At 43.3% G+C, this 18,526-nt stretch overlaps 1 protein-coding gene across 15 annotated transcripts in view; it reads left to right on the plus strand.

The window, feature by feature from the left end:
• Nucleotides 1-18,526, plus strand: part of CELF4 (CUGBP Elav-like family member 4) — a 711,932-nt gene that overhangs the window by 682,059 nt on the left and 11,347 nt on the right. For 12 of the 15 annotated variants that reach the window (XM_063181194.1, XM_063181200.1, XM_063181193.1 and 9 more), the window contains one exon: nt 13,030-15,394. The exons of 1 other annotated variant lie outside the window; for it this stretch is intronic. The gene's annotated coding sequence lies outside the window, so the exon portion shown is untranslated. Of the gene's footprint in view, nt 1-11,078; nt 11,167-13,029; nt 15,395-18,526 lie in introns of those variants that run through there. 2 more of the 15 variants (XR_010031333.1, XM_063181189.1) reach the window with 2 other exon arrangements.

Genomic DNA, 18,526 nt, shown 5'->3' on the forward strand with positions numbered 1-18,526 from the left:
TTCTCAGGTGTCAATGTAAAGGAAGTCAGACATGCCATACTGGGGAGGGAAGGATGCACAGTTAGAAAAGTCTGATGTGCATTCAGATAAGGAACATTCACTGGGACAAAGGAGGTGAATCCTGTTGCCCATGCAGCTGGTGAACTCAGGAAAGGGGGCAGTGATGCTCATGTCGCCTTGACCAGCCAGGCTCAGGGACACCCTGAGATCTGGGCTCTCCCTGCACATGAGAGGGACATGGAAAAGAGCAGAAGTGCTGGGAGCAGTAGGGACACCATCCTGCATGTGAGAGGGACATGGAAAGGAGCAGAAGTTGTGGGAGCAGTAGGGACACCATCCTGCACATGAGAGGGACATGGAAAGGAGCAGAAGAGCTGGCTGATGGGAGCAGTAGGGACACCATCCTGCCAAGCTGCCTGCAGAGCCTGGAGCTGCCTCCTAATGAAGGCGAGCGGCTGGTCACAACTGGAGGCGAGCTGTTCCCCATTTGTTTGTGCTCCTCAGAGTGGCAGGGATCCGCTCTCCATCAGAATAATCCAATTGAACAAAATGATTCATATTAGCAGGCACATCTGTCTGAGGCCAAAGCAGAACCCTGGTGTTAGTTTAATAAATGGCGTTCATTAAACTCAGCTGAAAATATAATCTGGAGAGACTGATGGGGTGAACAGAGCAAAGAATAAGCAAAAGGAGTTAGCAATTATCAGATGTCATTTGTTCTACTGGTACCACGGAATTGGAGCTTGTTTGCTGAAATCTTAATTTCATTTTGCTGAGGCAGAATCCATCAGAGAAGCTTATGCTGCAGCTATGATTCCTGTTTGTCAGCCCTTGGTAGGGAATGTGGCATTTTTCTTTCCTCCTTTTCTACCAGACAGAGCACAGATCCCAGCAGAGAGCACAAGGACAGGAAAGACTGAGGGAGAGCAGCCCTTCTTTTGCCATGAGAAGACTGCTGAGTAAAGTTCCCTGTGCTGCAATGGAGAGAACATGGGCAGTGCTCTGGGACAGGAACTTTGGGCATTTCCAATGCAGAAGGAGCTATAAATCTCCCCAGCTCCTCTGCCATTTCCCCTCCCATACAATGATGGTGTATAAACACTTCTCACTTGACTTCAGGAGCATTGTGCACTCTATAGGATAGGGGCCAGTGTTTCCACTGGCAAATGTTTTGCTCTTTTCAGACTGTACAAAGGCTGGGTTCTTCTTGGTGGTCAGGTCAGGGAAACTCCTGCAGCTGTGCACTGGTGGCTGTCCAAACCAGCACAGGGAAGCAGGCACAGGCATTGAGGTGTTGGAGGCAGCCCACATATCAACAGCTTAACCCTGATGGTCTGGGGCTGCCTCCTTCAGGCCCAGCTCTCACCCTGCTCCAGCTCAGCCAGCTCGGCTCTCTGGCATTAACATTCCTGGCCATAAGTCTCCACACAAAGCACTGAATCCAGAGGGAGTGCTCTGAAGAGGGAGAGCTGCCTTTCCCAATTTCTGCTGAGCAGAGGAGAGCTTCTTGGGACTGACTTACAGAATGGTCAGCATTTGAAGATTGGCTGGACAACCTGTTTCTTGCGAGTTGCTTTGGTTTTGTTTAGTTTTAACTTGTCCCTGCGGGTATTCAAATGGCTCTTGGTGTGCTCCAGGGGAAGGCAAAAAGGAATTTTATATTTATAGACTTGCCAGAGCTATCGAGTCCTTGCCAGTTAGAAAAAATCAAAAGAATAATGGAGGAGAAGGGAAAGCTTGACCTCATGAGCTTTCAGCGTTGATTAGTTTGTTGGTGTCAGGAACCTTTTCTTGTTCAGGGCAGACTAACTGTGAAATAACTTTTTTTCCCCCTCCTCTTTAATCTGTCTCCTGCATTCCCAAGGGGAAGGAGGAGCCAACACCTGCCTTCCTGGAGCTCTCCCTCAGAGGAAGCAAGTGCACAGACTTGCACACCAGCAGCGAGGGGCTGGCGGGTTTGGGCTTTTTCTGAGATTTGTCTTCTCAGTGTGCCCTTTGGCAAGAGGCTGAACACCTTCAATCTCCCTGAAAGTTGTGTAAGAATCAGCAGCCAACACAAGCTGCTCTGGAGATGGTCAGAGGGAGTTTTTCTCACCCTGGTGAGCACAGAAGAGGGAGGGAGAGTTGCAGAGAGGGGCAGCATCTTTCTGATGTTTGCCCTGGATTCCAGCAGAACAATCAGGGCTCCTCCACAGCCATGGAAGAGGGTGGGATGTGCACTGAATCCCACTTCTCACCCACTACCATTAACGCAGGTTAATCCTGAGCTTCCTGGCACAGGGAGGAGCACAGAGGCTTAGGTTGTTAACATGATCCTGTCATTTGTATGGGACTGGTGAGAAACTTGCTGAATTTGCTCGGTTCAGCTCTGCGGATCAGGCAGTGATAGCACTCCCAGGCCAGCACAGCTGCAGGCACAAGGGGACATGCTTCATAAGCACAGGCTATCTGAGGTGACAGTGAACCAGAAACCTAAAGAACTGAGGCTGATCAGACTCAACCAGATGCAAATGGAATTTGGGATTTATTTTCAATACTCTTTTCAAAGTACATTGAAGCAATCTTGTGAACCAGACATCATGGGAATCAGCACATTGGTTTTCGGTGCTTTCAGAAAAAAAAGTTTTGTTTTGGATTTCTTTTTAAATTCTCAGACAAAAAGTTTTGACTATTTTTAAGCAGTAATAATGTTTGACTGATCACCTGCATTTTCTGCCCAGAAAGGCTTTAAACAAAAATGTGATCCAGTTCTAAATTAGAATCATATAAATACCTCAGCTATAGCAGTGAAATGAGTCACAGACATAAGTCACATGCATAAGTGTTTTCAGAATCAAATTCTGAGACACTAAAATTCACCAAGAGATGTGAATTCCTCATATGGAAACCACTCCAACAAGATGGTGGAATTCTTGTCTCATCTTTCTCCAACTCAGAAAGAGTTACCATCTCCTTAGCTAAAGTATGTTCTTTTAGAAGCTTCATACAGAATTTGGCTTCAAGAATGTTTGTGGGATTTTTAATAAAAAATTATGAATATTTAATAATTAATAGAACTACGTAAGCTTATTGAGTCATCCTGGACTTTAATCAATTCGAAATATTTGGGGCACCAATTTCCACCTTACTACTCCTCACTGGAGGTACATCAGAGCTTTAGTGCAATTAAAATGAAGCAGGAAATATTTTTAGCTAATTGCACTGTGCACCTTGAAGGTAATTTGAAGCTGCAGGCAAAAAAAATAAAATATCAGAAGGTGTAATTGAGTGCTGCAAGCTGGGAGTTTGTGTTTCTGGCTGCATTCTGATTTAAAGGGGTATGGAGACAGGGCATGGAGAGGTGGACAGCCTTGGCAGAAGGAGAGTGAAATCTCAGCTCTGGAGGAGAGTCTCAGGGTGCATCACAGAGCCAGCAGCCCTGGAGCAGCTCTGGGAGGGTCAGAACATGGGGTGGCTGATGGGAGAGGAGGATGTCAGGCTGGGAGATGAGCTGAGGTCTCCTCCTTTTCGAAGCCCACACAGACACCACGCCAACACATCCTTCCTGTACCTGGTGAGCAATTACAGACCAAATCCTTCCCCCTCCAGCCCAGCAGGCAGCTGAGGGCTCTCGTTTCTCGTGGCAGATTCTGGAGCCACTGGTGGGGTGCATCCAACACCTCCCTGGGAGGGCACAGGCAGCTCAATTAACCTGCTGAGACCTGTGAGATGGACTTCATGGGGCCATCCTGGGGTCTGCTCAGGAAAAGGAGGGGGGAGCAGGACCCACACCTTACTGTCAGCAACAGAAACAGAAGAGTGTAGCAGTGGTTTGATCAGCATTTTGATAAGGTCTAGTCAATCTATAAAGGGAAAAAGCAGAAACAGCAGAGACTGGGCACAGAGGCTTTCTTACAGCTTCCCAATTAGACTTAGTTCTCAACCATGCACATTTTTTTAATTAAACTGTTGGTACAATGCTCAGGAGATAGAAAACTCCTTGAGGCCCTCTTGTAATAAAGAACCTTTCATTGTATGCAGAAAGGCAAGCTTAATTTCCTCTCCCACCTAATCTTCATCTGCAGCAGAAGCAGGGTGAGCACTCTGGATGAGGCAGGATAAATGCTCCTCAGGGCACAGGACCCACTGATTTGGCCATTGGGAGGTAAAGAGGCTACATCCTTTGCTGCAAAATAGCCATTTAACACTCATTTGACCTTTCCCATCACTGCTTCTCAAAATGACCCGAGCTCATTGCGCTGATCTTCGGCTGCAAAGCTCTTGATTGGCAAAGCAGAGCTGAGAGAGGCAAAGAGCCATGGCTACGTTTGCATGGGCAGGTGAATTCTGGGTGCTGCCCAGGAGGGTGGGCAGGGCTGTGACCACTCAGATCCCACTGCAGCCCTGGTGATGGGCAGAGCTCCCTCCTGAACCCCAGCCCTGCCCAGCCCTTCCTCCCACCACACTCCTCCTCCACACCTTCTCCGGGGCTCCTGCACCACCCCTGTGAGCCCCAGCACCCTGTGGCCACCTCCTTTACCACTGCTCAGGGCAGAGAGAGGAAAGGCAGCCCTGCCCATGGGCCCAGTGACATTTTCTGGCTGCCCAGGCTGGCTCCTGCAGGAGCAGCTGCTCCGTCGTGGCGCTTTTTCATCCGCTGCTTGAGACTAATGGCTCTAGAAAAATAGATAAATCAGAGGTGACACAGCTATTGCTGCTTGACAATTTTTCATCAAACAAGCTGGGGGAGGAGGGGATGACCAAAAAGTGACATTTTGACCAAACTGGATGTTTCTGCCGCAAATTTTCATTCTGGTAGATTAAAAAAAAGGAATGCAAACAGCACAAAAAGCATAACTGTCTTGATTAAAAATGTTGGTCTTCAAAACACTAAATTCCTCTTAAAAATGGACTGGTTTTCAAATTGATTTAAAAAAAGGCAAAAATTAATCTATTTCTCTGGCCACCTCCCCCATCCCAGACTTGTTTTGTTTATTAACTAAAATATTCACAGGAAAGAAAGCCAAAATAATGACAATTTTCCTCCAGAAAATAATTGTCATTTTTCAACTAGCTCTTAATGCAACATAGTTAAATGAGAGCAATCCTAGTAACAGCACCGCACAGCAAGTAAGTCATGCAATTATTTGAAAGAAGGGCACCGCAATTTAAGAGCTAATTTTTATCATCACCTTAAATTTATAAATGGGAAAAATGAGGCAGGGTCATCAGGAATATAAGAACAAAACAAAACAAAAGAAAAAGAAAAAAAAACAAACAAACAAAAAGAAAAATAAAATAAAAATTAAAAAATTAAACATTAATATTAGAAATGCTGGACTCCCATCTCCCTGTTAGATCACATTGGCTTCTCTTCGCTGTCTCTGTGTGTGTGCAATTGTCTCTGTTGATACATATGTACATGTAATTCCTCTGTACATATACATATGGATATGTTGGTGTGCATTTTCATCTATATAAAAATTCATATATACAATCTGTCTGCTTTTTAACCTTCAGATGTCAGAACTGAAGCATCTGACAAAAATACTTTTTCCCCCCGCCCCTTCCCTCCCCCCACTAAAAATAGCACCCCAAGAGTCCAGGTAAATGCGTTGATATCTGGTATAAATCATCAGGCTTCTTTTAATCCCAGCATGGATGCAAAGTCCCCTTCAGCACGCTGCCCTTCCCACCCTAGCACATTTGGGCTCCGAGTCTTGGCTCACCACACATCCTTGGCAGCGTTGTCATAGGGATGGAGGCTGTTTTGGAGAGCCCCTGCCGCCTTTATCCACCCTGCCAGGCAGTCTGGGCAGGAGCTGCAGGAGATGGGGAACCTCTGTGGGTTGGACTGGGGAGCAGTGGAGAGAAGGACTGAGGCATAAGGAAAGCAGAGCCATCCCGCAGCGCTGGGGGCAAAATCAGAGAGGGAAATTGCTGTAGAAACAGTACAGAAGGCAGGGGAGAAAAGCATGGGCTGGAGTTTTAATCATATTGATCAGCTTCAGAGGCAATAGCTGTGAAGTTCTGTCATGGGCAGTACAAACATGTCCAGTTCCTTCCAGCAGGTGTGCATGGCCACAGACCCCAGCAGACAGAGGGACAGGACTCTGAGTGCAGTTTTGGGTGCCAATGCACACATGTGTATAAATGGAGATTAATAAATGTTGCATAAAGGTGTAGAAGTTGTCATATGCCATGATCAGTGTGAGAACAGGAGGCTGCCACTTTCCTGCTGGAAGAAGTGGTGGCCTTTGAGTTTCATCAGGGGGAGGTTTCTTAGCTCCAAGCAATGAAAAGGGTCTAGAGATGATCAGTGGAGACTTGGCTAATAAGGACTCAGGGGAGAGACACAGTAGAAATTATGTGGAGGCAGTAGATTTCTGCAGTGGAAGAAGAACCCAGCCTGGCAGCCCACCACGATGGTGGCAGTGCTGACACAATTGTGTGGCCCTGTGGAGGACACAGAGCAAACTTGTACCTGCAGCTGGCTGCATTTGCAGCTCAGGAAATGTACAATGACAGCTCCTGTGGCACCCACCAGATAGTCAGGAGTGTTAGGCTTGTGCCACTTGCACTCCCCTCTTGGGTCATCTACCTGCTGTAAGGGTACGATGGAACCACAGTGCAGATTAGGTTGTAGAAACACCTTTAAAAGTATTAAATTCAGTCATTAACCCAGCACTGACAAGTCCACCACTAAATTCTGGCTCTAAGCACCACATCTATATACCTCCAGGATTGGTGACACCACACAAGGCAGCTAGTTCCAGTGCCCAACAAGCCTTTCAGTGAAGAATCTATTCCCAATATCCAATCTGAACCTCTCCTATTGCAACCCAAGGCTGCTAGGCTGCTTTCTCTTGCCCTGTCACTGGTTCCTGGGGGGAAAGAGACTGACCCCCACCAGTCTGTAGCCTCCTTTCAGAGGGAGGGTGATCAGGTCTCCCCTCGGCCTCCTACTGAACTGAGCCCCGGGGAGCACCACTCCCGACCAGCCCCAGCTGGATGTCATTCCATTCACCGACACCCTCTGGGCCCAAGCATCATCCATTATTTTACCCAGGCAACAGTGCACCCCTCCAAGCCACGAGCAGTCAATTTCTCCTGGAAAATGCTGTGGGAAATGCTGTCAAAGGCTTTATGAACTCCACATGGACATATTCCCAGCATTTTCCTCATCAGCTAAGTGGGTCACCTTGCCACAGAAGAAGATCAGGCTGGCCAGGCAGGACCTGTCTTTCATGAGCTCAGACTGGCTGGGCCTGGTTGTCCTGCTTGTGCTTCATGATGGCACTGAGGATGATGTGCTCCACAAGCTCCCCCAGCACTGAGGTCAGGCTGGCAGCCCTGTAGCTCCCCAGGTCCTCCTTCCAGCCCTTCTTTTGGATGGTCATGGCACTGACTAACCTACATCAACTGGGAGTTCTCTGGTTAACAAGACTGATGATAAATGGTGGAGTTGCTTAGTAAGCACCTCTGCTAGCTCCCTCAGAACCCAGAACCACACTATGAGTGCCTCCCATCTCCCAAAATGCAGAGCTTACCCTCACAGTCCAGCCAGAAACTGCTGCTAAAAGTTTTATTGTGACAGAGGTGTTTGTAGCAATAGGACAACTGTGCTGACAGCACAGGTTGCAAGGACATGACTAGATTTATGTTTGTCTAACCAAGGCTTTCACTGAGATTCATTTCTTGTGATGGTATAGAGCAGGACTGCAACTATTCCCTTCACAGCAAGTCAGTCAAGGTCCTCATTATAACCATGAAAGAGATACTGGTTCCTTTTGCCCATGACTCACAGTCTTATCTGAAACAGTTCCTAAGCATGAGTGAATTGGGACCTAAAATCCCTGTGTGTCTCCACTAATGCTGTCCTAGAGTGATCTGTTCAGCTGAGGATGTCTGCATCTTGAATTCCATCATTAGAACTCCAATCCCTTATTTCTCTCCAGTGTTGCAGGAGAACAGTCCCAGGATGGGACTTGCTGCTTCCAAAAAGAAGTTGGACATTTACCAGGTTTATTTGGCTATGGTTTGCTCAGTGGAGCAAGATTTTGGGCATGTCCCTAGAGACTATCAGGAGTCTGTCTACTCCTGTCCACAGACCATGTAGCTTATGCAGACCCCTGCTTTAGAAGAGCAGCTTCATTTGGTGCTTGAAATACAGACCCAAGTTAGGCAGACAGGATCACCACACGTCTCTTCGGTCCGAAAGAATATTTTCAAGTGGCTTTTTTTTTTTTTTTTTTTGCTGTTTTTTTAGCCTCAGCAAGTCCTAATCCTTCACCTGTACATATATATATGTGTGTGTGTGTGTGTGTGTGTGTGTGTGTGTGTGTCACCTGCAATGTCTGAGGCTGTCTGTGCAGCACAGACAGAGGGATGGTAGTACCACCTCCAAAGAAGTGGTCACTGATTGACCGGTCCCATCCTTCCCACCCTGCACATTAAATATTTTCCTCAGTAAAATTATAGCAAAGAGCCTCTCCCCAGCTTGACAGTAGCCTGGATCTAGCATCCATGTGTAAACCCACTGCCCACTAAGCTCCACTCTGATCCTGCAGCTGGTGCTATCCCATATTTCAATCCAAGACAGGAGATGTGTGTTGTTGCTATCTCCCAGGAATAGAGCAGGATACTGTCAGCTCCACCAGATCTCTCCTATTCCTGTTGCCTCCTTTGTCCTCCATTCATTGAATCAAAGCCTGTTAACCCTTCCTTTTCCTGCTAGTGCAGCTGAGGTAAGGAAATATACAGGCCTTTCTGTGATGGTGCTCACAGCTCTCCTTCCTTCCTCAGCTGCTTGTTTTCCTGTGCTATGACATGGCCAGAAAGCCCAGAGGGGTGCAAGGGATGCTAGAGATCTTTTCCTCTTCCAGGAGCTGTACAGCTGACACTATTTGCTCTTGGGCACCTAGGGACACAAAAGACAACAATTCTTCTCTGGGCCATCTTCAAAAGGACAGTTTTCCCCATCTTGGATTGTGAAATAACTGTAGACACAGATCTTGCATCTGCCTTGGGGGGTACCAGCCTAATGTCTTTGTCAAACCCCAGGAAGCTCAGGCTGACACTTCCAGATCCTCAAAGGGCAAAACTTTGGGGCCAGGCCATCAGGAAGGAGCCAGCCCCACCCAAGACTGCAGCCAACTGTGGGAAAAGTGTGGAGCTGAAGCGCAGAGCTCAGATCGGGGGCTTAGTTCAGCATCATCTCTTGTCAGCTAAGCACAACTGCTGCAGCACAAGAAAGCATGTTTCAGTTCGCAGAAACAGTGAAGAAACCCAAGACAAACAAACAGAAAGCTAGGGAAGGAATTTTCGCTAGCCAGCATGCATGACTTCGAGATAAGAGAATGCCAACAATGTTCCTGTGACACTCCAGCACGAGGTGAAATTTCATTCGTGTGCAGTGACTTTTCAGAAATAGGCTGCAAAGGGAGATATGAGCCCTGCCAAGGGGACAGAAAGGCAATACCTGAGGAGCAGGGTGCAGACCTGCTGACTGAGACAAGTGTATTGGGTGTGTGCAGTGATTTTTGGTGTTTACCGAGGCAAAAACTCTGTGGGCCAGTAAAGGAACATTTTCCTTTTCCTTCACAGGAAAGGAACAGGGCATTTATATAGGTTGTAGCAACCAATCCCTGGCAGGTTTTATTCCTTTTCCTTTGCTTTGTCCTTTTGCTTTTTCTTTTCCTTTCTCCTTTTGTTTTTTTTCTTTTCCTTTCTCCTTTTGTTTTTTTCTTTTTTTTTCTTTTCTTTTATGCTTCTTCTCTTCTCTTCACTCTCTTCTCTTCTCTCTCTTCTCTTCTCTTCTCTTCTCTTCTCTTCTCTTCTCTTCTCTTCTCTTCTCTTCTCTTCTCTTCTCTTCTCTTTCTCTTCTCTTCTCTCTTCTTCTCTCTCTTTCTCTTCTCTCTTCTCTTCTCTTCTCTTCTCTCTCTTCTCTCCTCTCCTCTCCTCTCCTCCTCTCCTCTCCTCTCCTCTCCTCTCCTCTCCTCTCCTCTCCTCTCCTCTCCTCTCCTCTCCTCTCCTCTCCTCTCTCCTCTCCTCTCCTCTCCTCTCCTCTCCTCTCCTCTCCCTCTCCTCTCTCTCCTCTCCTCCTCTTTCTCTTACCCTTTGTTTTCCAATTACCTTTTCAATTCAGGCCAGAGCTAAATGCCAAAGGAGCAAATGTCCTTCTTTTAATGATGCTGATTTAGGAACCATTGTGTCATCTGACTCCTCCTACAAGTCTGCTTCCCCACACCATACCAGCATTGCTGTTTCAGAGCCCGCCATCCTGTGAACTGCTAAATGGACACGCAGCAGCCAGCAGTAGCTGCTTTCCTTTTCGGTTTTCTTTTTTTGTTGTTGTTGTTGTTTCGTTTGGTTTTGGGTTGTTTTTTTTTTTGTTTTTTTTTTTTTATTTATTTATTCTCAGTAGCCAAAGCAGTTCTTGGCCTATTATTCCCCATGATTTTAAACTCGGGATGCAAACCAAATCAGAGCGGTCCCTGCTCCGGAGTGGGTGCGAGGCAGGGGAGAGGCTCCTGGAGGACTCTGGCCAGCCATCCATCCATCCAGCGAGGCCCAGGAGGCTGGGGGTGGTGTGGGGAAGGCCGGTGCTAACGAAAGCATTCTGGTTGGCAGTGAATGTTTTTATTTTCCAGACTCCGCAAACCGATCTGTGTCTGCGCTCATCCATTCAGTGCATGCTCTCCTCAACAGCCGCTGCATCACGCTCTGTTCCTGTTCGCTGTTGACCGTGTGTCCACATTTAAGTGTGTGTTTTATGTGTGTCTCTGGCTAGGCCTTCTCCATCCTTTTTTTTTTTTTTTTTTTAATTCTTCCTTTCTTTCTTTTCTTCTTTTCCTTTCTTTTCTTTCCGTTCAGTTGGTTTGTTTTGCTCTCATTCTTGTTTCGTTTTCTATAGTTTAATGGCAAGTATTTCCATTAGAAATTATTTTTGATTGATGCTGTGTTTGTAACATTTTTTTTTAATTATTATTTTTATATATATCTTCTTTCCCCACCTTTCCCTTTTTCCACACTATATATAAATATATATATATAAAAAATCTTTTCTTCTTTTGTCATTCAATCAAATTCCAACCAAGAGCCAGTCAAATCCACCACAGTCTCGCGCTGAGCTAGGAAAAAAGTTCTCGTAATGACATGAAAGTGGAGAATACAGTTCCCCAGGCCGTAAGTTCAAATCAACTCGAAGTTGAAAGTGTGACATGATGGCGTCATGTAACAAGCTAAGAATTGGTTGCATGACATGCCGTCAAGTTTCGTGCAGGTGCCGTGATTGAAGCATTTTTCTTGGATGTTGTATCAGTTGATGATTGGCCAGTCATGATCACATGTGCCTTTTTTGACTTTGTGCTGCCACAATTTTTTGCTGTGCTCATTTTCGTTTTGTTTTTGGTGCTTGCAGTGGTTTCTTTATTTGTCGTTTGATTTCTCGTCAGCGTTTTATGCTTCTTTAGATGTCACATAGAAGGAAAAAAAAAAGATGGATTCCTAATTCTTTAGAAAAAAAAATGGGATTGTTGTAACTACAGATAATTTGGAAAAAAAAGTAGAGAGAAAAATGTGTGGTTAATTTTTTGCACTGAAAATCTTGTGATTATTTTTTTTTTTCCGGAGAATTGGGGCCTTTTTCAATTGACACCTTTTTTTTCCCCTTAGGATATTTCAAATCACTTTCTAAAAATTTTAAAAAATAAAAAACAAAAACGGAAAAACCAAATCAAAACTAAAAAGACTAATGATAGTAATGGTAGTTTGCAAACTATAGCAACCAAAAAAAGCAACCCCAAGAAAAGCCTCATTGTATGTCTTTTCAAGAATTCCTAATTCTAAGGTGCCGTATTACAGCAACTCCAGCAAAAATTAATTGCTTAGAGGGAGGGAGGGATTGAGTGGGAAAAAAACCCATCCAGATCAAAAAGCAAAATGCATCTTTTTGTTTACAACTGAAAAAGGGTCCTTGACGAGTGTTTTTTATTTTTTTATTATATTATTATTTTTGGTGTTGTAATTGTTTAGACTGCTGTGTACGGTTTGCTGTTTGTTGAACCAACAGTGTGAAAACCTGCCAGCATGGATTGATATTCCGCATGACACTTTTCCACCAGAGTGGACCTTTTGCAGTTTCTAAGTTTCTTGATGTAATAAATCACCGAGTGTATAAGAAGAACCTGCTTGCTAGAAGGAGATAAGAGCTAATCCTTAATGATTAAGCATCCTACTTAAATGTCAAGCCTAGTCGGATCATGATTATATTTTTTTAAATAATTTTTTTATTTAAGAAATGTTAGCTTTACCTTTTTTTCCCCCCCACAAAAAAAAGTTTACTCCAACAGTCTTTTTTTATTTAACCTCCTGTAAATTGCCTGTTCAAAGTCCTACTTTCTGACACACCAAGGAGTAGATGTTATTGGCAGCTACGTCTCCACAGAAAGCTCATACACTGTCAAAGATGGCACCCCATCAAAATGTAGTACTCCCCTCTCCTGATGCCTTTCACCCTACAAAAGCCTGACAAGCAAGATTGTGATCTGGCGTTGCAAAGCGGCACTTAAAAATAACTGAAATGCTGCTGTCTTCACGTGTGTAGTGATGCAGATTTACATAGACACGCCCTAATTTTATTTTTATTTATTATTATTAATATTATTATTATTACTAATAGGAACAATTGTGTTTTTCTTTATCATGATCGTGACTACCTTGCTTACTTTGGGTTTGATCCGGTTCCCACTGAAGTCAAGGGGAATCCTTCTGTTGATGTTAAGTGGGAGCAGAATCAGAGCCAAGGCCTTCAAAAGCAAAAAACACCAAAGCAGAAGCCCCATCCTGTCCCAATTGAAGGGAGAAGAAAGCATCCATTACTTTCAACGGGAGCAGGATTGGGCCCAAAAGAACAGGCTTGATTTTAATTTCATTTTCATTTTTAGGTCTTTTTTGCCCCCCCTCCTGTCTCAAATATTCCCCCCACACCTTCCCTACTTCCCCCTCCCCTTTTTGATTTAATTTGCAATGATCTTCTTCATTTTTTAGGGCAGCAGCTGAATGGGCCACATTTAGAAAAAAAAAAAGTATATATATATTAAAAAAAAAAAGTGAACTGTTGGATTACATCTTTGACATATCAGCAAATATCAGTCGAGCTGAAGACTTCAGACCTATTCTCTCTTTGATTGTTTAGACTGTAACATTTCTTCAAGAAAAGTATCACATCTGCTGACTTCGAAGGACATGCGCTTGAAAACAAACAAACACATAAAGTAAAATCAGAGCAGGAGGAAGATGAACCGGGATTTCTGAAGAGACACTGATATCACCACAGCGGCTTTTCTTCAAACAGGAGATGCAAACCTGGATTCTGGCAAAGGAGTGCCTGTTTGCCACCAAGGATGCGGTTACCATGCGAGACCCATGGTAACAGTCACTGAGCATCTTTATCTGTCATTCCTTAGCTATATAGGGACCAAAGGACAAAACTTTTTACCGCAGACTTGTAGCTGTATGTAAAATATGGAAGTTCTTTCCTTTTCTCTGAGCTGTTCCTAAAACAGTTTTTGAGAGCGATTATATGAAATATGTAAAACCTAAAAAAAAAAAAATAAAAAAAACCACAAAAAAACACAAAAACCACAAAAACACCAAAAAAATAAAACCACAAAAAAAAAAAAAAAATTACAAATGCTTAAATGCTTTTAAAACGGCAAGATAATAGTTCTTTGATACTTTGGGAGGTTCTTTGGTTATACATTAATTAGAGTCTATGAAGCTTTCATATGGTTTTCTGTATAATACGCAAGGATTGCGCTGTTAAAGGCAGGTAAGATGGATATCTATGAAAAGCAAAAAAAAGTAAATAAATAAATACATAATTAAGTACATAAAAAGGCATAGAAAAGAGAAAGGAAAGATGGTTGATATTAAATGGAAAACAAAAAGGTTTGTAAATGCTTCTAACTCTCCCCATTTAAAATCCTAATAGTTGTACAGAATTTAAAAAAGAAAGTTTAAAATACCTATATAATAGAAAAAAAATTAGACAACATAAAAATAAAAAAAAAACAAAAAAGCAAAAAAAAATAATACTACATAGAAGTTAGCGTTAATGCTAAAAACAAAGATGTTGTAGAACTGTAATTTTGTAGAGTTTAGATTGAGCATAAATTCCTACTCTCTGCCAATTGCTGTTGGATGCTGTTATTTATCGAGGAGAAAAAGGAGAAAAATGGCTATTTTGGCAGCTTTTTTAACTGCAAGCATTCCAGCTATTAAAAAATAAACAAGACAAGACTCAATTCTGTAGACAATGCAAATGGGAAAAAAAAGAAAAAAAAAAAAACAGCTGTCTTTTTATCAGACGTTAGTTCTAACTTGAACAACAAAACACAGCTAAACGCTTCATGTCTTCATGATCTGCTGTCCGCAAAATTCCCATCATCCTATGCTTCAGTAGCTTCCATATTTGCTCTAGAAACCTTCAGGGCAAGGGATTAGCCTAGTACCTTAATCTTAAAAAAAAAAAAAAAAAAAAAAAAAAAAAAAAACTAAAAACCTAAAAAACCTTAAAAAAAAAACCATAAAAAGTAAACTAAAGAAACAATCTCTTTGAAGAATTTCTGAAACTGTTTACAAGGAATTTTGAAAAACAGGGGGATGTTTAAAAAAAAAAAAGATGCTGGCTCTGTTTTCTGTAAATAAATTTGCATATTTTGTAGGACTTTTAATTGTAATGATAGAGAAAAAACAAGGAAAACTATTTAATGAAAGCACGATATTTATCTTTGGTAAATGACTTTAGAGCAGTTAAAAATAAGACATTGCTTTAAAAAATCTGACTCAGAAAAAACAATGAATTATTTAAGAACACATATATTTTAAAGAATATCATATTTATTATAATTTATTTTCACAGTCTTAAAACTTGATTTACATAATTCTCACACTTGTTTGCATCGATTGAGCAGTGTGATAATTGTTTTTCATTATTATTTGGTTATACTCTTGGTTTTGGTTACTGTTTGGTTAATGCTCTTGTTTGTTTTTCTCAGTATTTTTTATCTCGATCTCGAACTTTCTTTCTCTGTTGTTTTTCCTTTTTTGGTTCCTTTTCTTTTTTTTTTTTTTTTTAAATGTTAATTTTGATTACATATTGGGCCTGACCGTGCAGTCCTTACTCTTCCAAAACTCTCATGGGGATATAACGAGCATTTTGCCAGAGTAAGGACTGAAGCAAACTGAGCCCACAGCTAGGAAGTACAGATGTGTAACGCAGCTGCAGTTCCATACAACTGCTCTTTCACTCTCAATTCCCTAAAACTCCTTGTAATCTTCTGTAATTATTGAATGACGCTTTCCAGCTTAGCCCTAAATAAAGCACAGTTTAAAAAAAAAAAAAAAAAAAAGCCGTGTTCTTTACTTCTTGATGGCTTTTCTTAATGTGTTTGCTTTGAGAACAAAATGAATCTATTTCGACTCTTTCATTAATATACATTGTTTGAGTATCAGAACAAATCCCTTTGTTATATAAAACGTATCTCATTGGATTGAATTAATGACACTGTTTCATTTAATGTCTGCTTGATATTCCAGAGTGGTTTACCTTAAACCTAGTAGGTTAGAAGATCAAATAATGGTACATACAAATTAGTGTCATTGTAGCTCCCATTTGAAGCCTGTTGTTTGATTTCACGCTCATGGTTTTTTCATGCTGATAACTATAGAGGCCAAAGCTCGGGACGTTGCTCCTTTTGCTTCTTTGGGAAAACCCTGTGAAATTCAGGAGTCTCCGGAGATGAGGCTCAATTTCTTCCTCAGCATCCCTCACATCTCGTGTTTGAATGGTTATTTTCCTTTCCCCTGAAATGGCTGTACCAGATCAGCTGAGCTGAGGTTGGGGCTGAGATCAGGAGCCTTTGCATTTTCTCCCTGATTATTGCAGCCACATCTACATTTGAATAAGTTGCACAGGCTAAATCTACCTCTAAATGAGACCAATGTGCTTGTTCATAATTTGAACTCCATAGGAAGGAGTTCTGTAAGTAGAAACTCCTATTATTAATACTATCAGTTACTTAAGTCTCTTCAGGGCAGTAGAAATAAGAAATATAAATAAGATTATGAATACAAGGAGGGGAACATGGTCTGTATTTGCTTTTCTTCCAAAGGTAAAGGCAAATACAGAAATGCACATACACTAAACCTATCCCTGCTTTTCAGCAGAGAAGATGCTCTGCAGAGGACAGAGAGGCTAGAAATGTGGGAACTGTCTCAGATGCCACTGAGAGAGAAAATGAGGACTAGATTTCCAGTAAGAAGAGGTTTATATTCCAAAGATTATTCAGCATCCTGTCCTGAGCTGCAGGGATGAACAGACAAAAGCGCGGCCAGGTTGAGAGTAAAGTGTGGGGGAGGGCTGATGAAAATCACTACTTGAGGGAAGAAAACCTCACAACAAACAGGGAGGACTCAATTTCCCAAACTGGCACAGCAAAAGGAGAACTAAAAGGTGCTGCCTGACTGTCTCCCCACTTCTCAGGCCACCTTCATACCCTCCCCTGTGACCTTCAGTGTCCCCAGAGCTCTTCCCCACCCTGCTCGGGGTAGATGCTGTGTCTCTGCAGTGTGAGTCACATCCTGACGGATCTGCAAGAACACATCCCTGTCATCCAAGCAGGATGGGTTGCACCCCTGGGGCATCCAGCTGGGAGCACTTCTGGCCAATGAGATACAGCTGGGGGCTGTTGACTGGTGATTGTGAAACAAGATTTCGTCTTGTTTCAGGTACCCTGCAATGCACAGCAGATAAAATATCCAGTGTTGGAGGGCAATCAGCTCCCAAAGGAAGACCAGAAAACACTGTTAGCATGACTCTATGACTTAGGTCAATACACCAAAATGCAGCACTTTGCTGAGAAACCTTTGGTGTTACTGGACTGGGGAAATTGGATGTGAGGACAAGCAGGGACAACCAGTGACACAAGAGAGACCATGCCTGGTACTGACCCTTCTCCCAGGACACGCCCATGAATTACACTGCAAGCTCAAAATGTGATCATACCTCCAAGTTCAGCCCCCAGTGAAGGGAAACACCACAAGGCTGTCAGCCTGCTGGAGGTTCATTTGCACCACAGGTTCATTTACACCAGAGGTTCATTTGCACTGGTGTGTTGGGAAATAAAGCACAGCTGTCACCACCCTGCTGCCTAAACCAAGTGATGGGTACTTGCCATGCCCAGCTCTCTGGCTGTGGTAGAGGCACAGACTAGAACACCATGGGCTGAAGCACAAATGTAGGGACAGTCTAACAGCTGGCTGAAACACCCTTCTCCAGGCTGTGCAGACACACCAGCCCTGATTGAAGTGTTTGTCTGAGAGAGACTCCATGCTTCTCTCCAGAAAAAGTTCATCCACTGACACTGCAGGTGCTGTAAAGCAAAACAAATTGCAACACAAGCCTGCTTCAGCATGGGCTCTGTTGTTGGGGCAGGCAATTATCCAAAGAAACATCCCAATTTGAAGCAATGAAAATGAAGAGAGAGACCAGGTCTACCTGAAAGCCTGTAGCTGCATGTCTGTGTGCACCAGCACACAAAACACTGCATTACAGAGGTTTAAAAGCCACTGCATGTCTGATGCTGGCTCCTCTCTCTAGTTTGTAGCTGCTAAGTCACATTACATTAAACTAAAGGGTTTTTTAAAGGTCAAACATTCATCTTTCACCAGTGTGCTCCTTGGTACCACTGTGATTATAGTAAACTTGAGTCCTATACCCATGAGTAGTTCAAGCCGATCTTTGGTACAAGAACAGGACACGGTTTGCTGTCATTCTTTGGGGAGTTCCATGAGGACACTTCAAGCAATTAGGTTGAGGACACCTCAACCAACCATTTTCATGTCCCTGAGAAAGCAGTTCATACCCTCCTGGAGCCACTTTTCCATATCAGCATTTCTTGACATAGGCACAGAGCCACTCACTTTTTGCACACATAAGGTGAAACAATTCCTCCTCCCACCTCCATCCCATTCCTACTCCAGGCAGATGTCCATTAGAAAACTTTATTTTATTAAAGGATAATATGGACTTCGAACAAGGCTTCAGAGTTCTGCCTGTTTTCCCTTTCTATAACAAATATCAACATAATGTTTGGAAATGTCCTTGCAAAGCAAGGTCAGGACTCCTCCAACATTTCAGTTTCCAACAGCACATTTCTCCCAGTCCCAAATATAACCTGGGGGCAGCGACTGTCCCATAGGTGTAGAACCAAGAAAGGTGTTTGTGATCCCAGGAATAACTCACACAAACCAGGGGGATTGGCGGATGGGGAAACTCATCAGCAGGGACTTCAGTGCAACACTGTGCAAGATTTTGCTCTGCACCACCTGGAGAGGGGAGCTGCTGATGCTCTTCCTTAGTAATGCCCCTTAGAAAAGCTCATTTGAAACAGCCTGACTTGTCCTGCCAGTCCAGAGCCAATGAAATGGGAATAGGCTGCAAACTCAAGGCAGCCCCTTGCTGAGCCTGAAAATGTCTTCT

Source organism: Melospiza melodia, chromosome Z (genome assembly GCF_035770615.1).
Source record: "Melospiza melodia melodia isolate bMelMel2 chromosome Z, bMelMel2.pri, whole genome shotgun sequence".
Classification (NCBI taxonomy): Eukaryota; Metazoa; Chordata; class Aves; order Passeriformes; family Passerellidae; genus Melospiza; species Melospiza melodia.